General features: G+C 34.2%; 1 long non-coding RNA gene across 3 annotated transcripts; it reads left to right on the top strand.

The window, feature by feature from the left end:
- The first annotated feature begins 2,045 nt into the window (after window positions 1-2,045).
- LOC130976796 (uncharacterized) lies at window positions 2,046-5,200 on the top strand. Of its 3 annotated transcripts, none has more exons than XR_009084767.1 (6): window positions 2,046-2,245; window positions 2,379-2,424; window positions 2,538-2,796; window positions 2,876-3,580; window positions 3,742-3,807; window positions 4,392-5,200. It is a non-coding gene; the product is annotated as an uncharacterized LOC130976796 (long non-coding RNA). The 3 variants fall into 3 exon arrangements; XR_009084766.1 differs by having other exon boundaries at window positions 2,876-3,121; window positions 3,459-3,807; XR_009084765.1 differs by having other exon boundaries at window positions 2,876-3,807.
- Window positions 5,201-7,426: the final 2,226 nt, after the last annotated feature.

A 7,426-nucleotide genomic window follows, 5' to 3' on the forward strand; every position in this document is an offset into this window, starting at 1 on the left:
ACCCCTATGGATGGCACTGTTTTGGATAATCCAACTCTCTATCGACAGTTAGTTGGGGGTCTCGTCTACTTGACTGTCACCCGACCAGACATCGCCTATTCGGTTCATGTACTTAGCCAGTTCTCGTCAGCTCCTCGTACTACTCACTATAAGGCAGTTCTTCACATTCTTCGCTACATCAAAGGCACTCTATTTCATGGCCTTTATTTTTCTGCCCATTCCTCTTTGTCTCTTCAGGCTTACTCCAATGCTAATTGGGCTAGTGATCCCACTGATCGTTATTCTACTACTGGTTACTGTTTGTTTCTTGGCGACGTTCTCATTTCTTGGCGTGCTAAGAAGCAAATGTTCACTGTTCGCTCAAGCACAGAAGCTGAATACCGTGCCCTCATTGACACCACTGCTGAGGTTATCTCGGTTCGTTGGCTTCTCGAAGATCTGGGTGCTCCTCAATCGTCTCCTACTGATGTTTTTTGTGATAATCGCAGTGCTATTCAGATTACACATAATGATGTGTTTCATGAACGCACCAAACACATTGAAATTGATTGTCACTTTGTTCGGCAACGTATCCTTATTTATGCTGTTCGTATCATTACTATTGGAACACTGGATCAGACTACTGATATCTTCACGAAAGCTTATCACCCGACTCATTTTCAGACTTTGTTATCCAAACTCAAGCGGGTATCCTTAGCTCCCACTTGAGTTTGAGGGGGGATGTTAGAGAATCATTAGAATCAAATTAGATCAATTAGTATTGTTTATATTTATATAGCATATCTGTATATTAATTATAGGATTCTATGCCTTTATTACTTTGATTCATTTAGCACCTATAAATACCCCTTGTATATTGTACTTTTCATCAGACTGAATATACACAAAATACTTTCTTTAGTTTGGTCTCTTATTTCTAACAATGGACATATCATAAATAGTACCTCCATAGCTGAGAGCATTGACAGCGTAGAATTCCACTAACTTGAAACTCTCTATTAGAAGAATAGTATTAGATGTATAATAATACTCTCTGAGATTTATCTTTTTCTTTATTTGTTCTTCATCCAAAAGTAAACACCAATGCCACCTCATCCTATCCTATCCTATAATCCTATCCTATCCTATCCTTTAAAACAAGGTTTATTCGGTAGTGAAAATCCAACATGGCATGCTCCAGATTCATTTTCAATCATTCCTTCCTCTTACATGAACCTCATCCCTCCCATCCCATGTCATTGTTGTCACTTGCCACAATACAACAACTGGGCACAAAAATTCAATTTTTGAATTTTGAATTCAGAATCAAAATTGAAAAAGATATTCATACCCATCATTTGCATTCTCCCCCTAGTCTCAATTGCTATTTTTCTTTCTCCTTCTTTTTCATCATCATATTTGGTTCCTCTTCCTCTTCAGTTCGTATCTCCGTTCACTGATATTATTTTTCAGTTTCTTCTTCTTCTTCTTCAGTTCTTTTTGTTCCTAATCTCCCCTGAAGGTGGAGATTATAGAGTTTGAAGGCAGTTGCTGTCATTGTACCCGACGGCTCCAACCTTCAGGGAAGTCGTCGCGGTGGAAGGGACGGCAGCGGTGGTGGTAAGGGTTACGAAGGTAAAAGCGGTGGCGACGGCGACTATGATGGTGGAGGAGTATAAGGCAGCATGGGTCTGACTGGTCACCGTGGAGTTTATCACGGTGGTGAATAAGGGGAGGATGTGATGATGGTCGTGGATGCTAAAGCACATTGTGGAATGGGTCAAGGTATGCAACCAAGGAGGAGGTAGATGCAGAGACAGGTTCGGCGGCATTTGTGCCAGCGTTTATACCCTTCTTGCCATATTCTCTCTCATAGATTTATCATTCATGTACATAATGTCATTATTTAACATTAACATTGCCCCAAATTTCATATTTCAAAGTTTGAATTAAAAGTTAAAAATTAGAAAAGAATAATATTCCATCAATTATTTCTGTTTTTGTTTTTATTTTTCTCTTCGGCTCCTCTTTCTTCTTCTTCAATTTCACCACCTCTATCTTTTTCATCTTCTTCAGTTTTTTTTCCATTATCTATTTCTGTTTCTCTCTTCTTCTTCAGATATCATGCTTGCCACTCTCATTGTCGCCCTTTCCTTTTCAAACTTCTATTCAAACCCATGCTTGCCACTCTCATTGTCGCCTTTTCCTTCTCAAACTTCTATTCAAACCCAAAAGCCACCCACTGCTCCTTCTCCTACCAGCGACAGTATGTTACCGATTTTCACCTTATTTTTTGTATTCTATTTTTTTGAATCTACATTTCAATGATCCCTCTTTAATTTTATGCCATATCTAACATCTTGCTTTGTGCTTAATAATGTGTGCTGGCATCTTTTCAGGGTCGTCAATAGATCAAGGAATAGCATATGAGCAAGAGAATGAAGGGTTCTTTTCTTCTTTATCTGATTCTATTTTTCTGTTCTTTTCTTATTCTTCATCGTCTCAGATCTCTTTATCACCGGACAACCTTTCTGAGTCATTTAGTGATGCCGTTTCAGGACTCAGAGCTGAAGGAAGTGCATACTGGAGCGCTAGGGCTCAGGATAACCGCCGCAAGGAGGTGCGTTGGGTCAACGTCATTGGCGACATTCACAGGAACAGAGGAGATACGTCGAAGCCTTCAAACGGCTCTGAATCCGAATCGATTACGAAGTTCTGCTAAAATACTTGCTGGGAAAGGACTTGCTCCCTACCTGCCAATCCCTTGGTGAGATGTACCTTCGCCTCGAGCAGTTCTCTGATGCTCTACCTTACTAGGTAATACTCTAATTTCTTCTTCGTTTTTTTCTTTCCAATATGTTCCTCAACGTTGCGAATTTTCCTCTTTCGATTGCAGAAGATGCAGTTAGACCTTGCAAGTTGCAAGGAATGCCCCTGCTAAGGTTTCCTTAGTTTTCCTGCTCTTTGCGGCATCCTCCACTACGTTAGGGCAATGAGTCACGGGTTTTGAGTGATTGGAAGGGTAGAGTTGAGGGTTTCTCCGGTGGTCTACCTTTTGGTTTGCCTTACATTTTCAAGCGTGAATGGATGTTGAAGTTTTCCATTGTTCAAGTCACTTACTCTATCTCTTTTTCACTCATCAGTTAGTATTTGTGATAGCTTTATGGTTCGTAATGCATTTTTGTGTATAACTGCTTTTGTATGCACAACGCTTACCTCACTTCTGCTTCAAAATGGGAGTTCCTTTTATTCTTATAACTTATAAGCTCCAAAAGAGCCAAAGATAATCATCAATCGTTAATACAAAATTACTCACCTGAAGCTACTTTTTACATGGATACTAGCACTTAGTTATATTTAATCTTTCATTTTTTGGGTAAATAAAATGAAATTAATATTATTATTATTGTTGTTGTTATTGTAAGTACTATCTTATGATTCATGTCTCTTAGTTTTATATGATGTGTTTAAAATTTTAGGGACATGGATTGAAGACCAAATGCATTAGATGAATGATGAATCTGAAATTTTTACAAGGGTATACCGTATTTGAAGCTTGCTAATGAAGTAAACTATTGATGATTTATTATCTATTTTATAGGTATTTTATTTTTGTCATTGTAAGATTTATGGGTCACACTTTCAGTTTGGCCTATTACTTAAAGTCTCACTAATTGATTGGGTTTGTAGTTGATGATAATTTTTTTGGTGAGACTTGATTTTGATTTGGTAGAGAACCTAAGTGATTGTATGGATGTTCAGATAAAGAGATGAGCTGCAGCAAAACAAAAAACCAACATGCAGTCACTGCTATCATCATTACAAGATGTATGCTCTTTGACATAAATTTTGTATTGTTAATATATCATTTCTCTTTAGAATTTTGGAATGTTCCTTTTCTACCCTATGTTCTGACTTGCATTCTTAGTTATTACTCTAATGGAAAATATAAAGGAAGTGGAGACAACAAGTTTTCTGGTTTTGTTTTTAACCAGATAGTCAAGAATGAAAATATAAGCAAGAATTATCAGATCCTGAGGATTGTAAATTAGAAAGAATGCACCATATATGTAAACGAATGCTGCTATTTTTTATTAAATTATTAACCATGTTACATGTACCATATGATGCTTTGTGTTTTTTAACTATTATCATGCAACCAATCATTATATGATTTAACATGTTATTTATAATGTTGATACTGCTTTGATACTGTTCAAGCACATTTAGTGAGATAAGCTTAGTTGTATTGTTTATTTAGCTCCATTTGCATGACCCTTAAGTGTTGCATGCAATTGCACAATCGTTCCTCACATCTCCGATTGTTAAATTTTGGATTCTGTCAAGAATTCTATCATTTTTTTCCTGCTTTAGTTAGTGATATCCTTTCTTTGAATAATGGTTAATTTCAGGGGTTTGTTTGCTATTGGTAATGGATACAAGAAGTTAAGAAATCTAATATTAAGTCACAAGGGTTTGGAAGCAATTGCTACCGGATGCAAGGAACTTGCACATCTTGAAGTCAATGAATGCCACAACATTCGAGGTTTGGGGCTAGAATCCATGGAAGGATCTTGCCAGTATGTATGTAAAATAAGGAATGAATTAACCATTCAATAAATAGGCAACATAAGGAAGCATGGGACACATGTTTGGCCTCTTTATATTTACATTTGGTCAAGTTTTTCATTGCTTGCTATGTGTGTTTCTCTGTTTATTTATCGTTTGTGGTGTTAAGCTCAGCTTTCTATCGGCAGACGTCTTATTGAGTTGGCATTATTTTACTATCAAAGAATTGTTGATGTTGGTCTTCTTCAGGATGGAGAAGGATGCAAGTTCCTATAAACTCTTCAACAGGAAGATTACTCAAACCTTGGGGATGGTGCTATATTTGGTATACCTATTGGCTGTAGGAATTTAAAGGAACTTCATATCCATTGCTGTTATGGGGTACTTCATTTGCATGCCTATTTGGTTTACCATGTTAAACTTCATTTAAAAATGAATATTTTTGGGATGGCTCACTTTCAAAATTAGGGCTGCACATGGATTGGATAATATCCGCATATCCGCGATAATTATCCGCATTTGATCCGAATTTTGCGGATATTATCCGATCCGCAGAGCCATCGGATCGGATCGGATTGCGGATTCGGCAGTGATATCCGCGGATCCGATTCGCAAGTCCGCATATCACATATAAATAGCATAGTTTAAGAAAGTAAACCATAATGTGATATGAATTTTAGTGTTATTTTATGAATTTTATGATATTTTATTTTTAATTTTTTATGTTGTACTTCAACTTAGAATAATTAAACTTAAATCTTGTGTTATTATTTTGTTTTTGTTATTCAAGAGAACTATTATTGATAATATTTTATGAGTAAATAGGCTTAAACAGATAAAAAATAAATTTTTTGGATATTTTTTTGTAAAAACAGCCAAATAGAATCTTAAAATAGTTTTTTTTTTTAATTTATGCGGATATACCCGATATCCGATCCGATCCGATCTGCATGATTGGATCGGATCCGGCCTAAAAAAATGCGGATATCATATCCGATCCGATCCGATCCGATCCGATGAGTGCAGTGCGGATCGGATAGAATTTTAGGCTATATCCGATCCGATCCGATCCGTGTGCAGCCCTATTCAAAATGCTCTCTGTGTAATGTGATATAGGAGAATGACTCTAACTCATTTTGACTCAACACATAATTTTACTAATTTTTCCTTTATCTAAATGGCTTCTTTTGGTGATTCCACATTCAAAACTAATGTTAGTCAATAAAATTTGAAAACTATGAGAATTTGAGACCAGTGAGCTACATGAAAATGAATGTCAACATGCAGTATTTAACTTGGTTACAGTAATTTATTCACGTCCCATGCATAATCTACCATTCCCTTTTGATCTGTTTCATCGTCCAATACTGCATTCCCATTCTGCACACACATAAAAGTGTGTTACGTTTTCTATATATAGTATAGTAAATTAATTGGTATATGCTATGATGTTTATGCAACTTTGGCAAAAATTTAAAAACGTTGCTAAAATTAAAACATATTTTTTAGTATGTTACTCATTTTTGTTGAGCTTGAAGATTAGAAGTGTTTCATCCAAATACAGTTTTAGCATTAGTCTTAGGCTTTTAGCCTTTTTTTCTCTTATCTTTTAATTCAGTTTTTCCCAAATTTTTGAAAGGTGCATATGATTCTATCACAAGTTGAGGTTATTTGGCTGATTTATATAGCTTTATTGCACCAAGTATTATTTCTTATATGTTAGTACTTTTCCATTTTATATTCTGACTAACTATTTGACTTTATGAAAGTATCTTTTTTTTTCGAAAATATTAATTCTTTGTTGTTAATAGTATATTTTTCGTTACTCTCTCTTGAATACGCTTTGTTACTTTTTATCTGTTCTGAATCTGCTTTGCTATAGCATATGTTTTTTTTTCTTAATTTGTCCTCAATTTGGCTTATATGTTTGTTACATGTTTTTGGTTGTTACAACCATTAGCTAAATAGATATGATTCAGGCATTCATGTATTCATTTTCTAAATTTGATATTTTGATTTCTTTTGTTTTGTCTAGATTTATTGCAATTTGAATGGTACTTTATATCATTGTTGGTTCTAATCTTTTTCTTTTTCTCCTTTCAGAAAACTATTGTAGAATCTTTTAAGCCATCACCCCTTATTTTTATTTATTTTTTCTATTTTCAGATTTTCTTATTATTATTTGATTCATTGGCTAAAACATTTAAGATTGTTTAGCCCTCGAATTTAAACTATGGATGTAGTTGAGTTTGAGTTTAGTTTTGTTAATTTGGGATTAGGTATATTTTGAATTGTACTCAGAAAATAAAAAATAGGATTAATTTCGAGTAATGTATCTTTATCTTATAATAATTATTTTGTTTTATTTTAATTTTTTGTGTTAATGCAATGATTGGTTTTATACTTTGTTCAATTAAAGGAGCACCAGTGGATTTAAAGTATGTAGTGATTCCTATAGATGGAAGAGAGTTTTAAAAGATAGTAGGGTCATTGAAATTTTACAACTGATTTAAACTTAAAAACTTAATTTCTTTATTATTATTAACTATTGTTATTCAATTTTGATTTCTTTTTCTTTCCATTATTTAGTATTTTTTTTGGCATATAAAATAAATTTTTCCTCTTTATTTTACTTTCTTTTTTCATTATACTTTTTATTTTTGCCTCCCAACAATAATTATTATGGATGATTTCAATGAAATAGTATGTTGCTTCATGTTTGGATTTGGATATTTTGCACTATTAGGTGTTAAAAGGATCATGTTAATAAAGATAAATAGTCTAAAATAAAATTGAAATTAGTGGACACGATGGAAAATATGGTACAAGAAAAAATTAATGAAAATATACTGCAAATTTATTGGTAAATGTTGTACAT

The sequence above is a fragment of the Arachis stenosperma genome, chromosome 4 (genome assembly GCF_014773155.1).
Source record: "Arachis stenosperma cultivar V10309 chromosome 4, arast.V10309.gnm1.PFL2, whole genome shotgun sequence".
Classification (NCBI taxonomy): domain Eukaryota; kingdom Viridiplantae; phylum Streptophyta; class Magnoliopsida; order Fabales; family Fabaceae; genus Arachis; species Arachis stenosperma.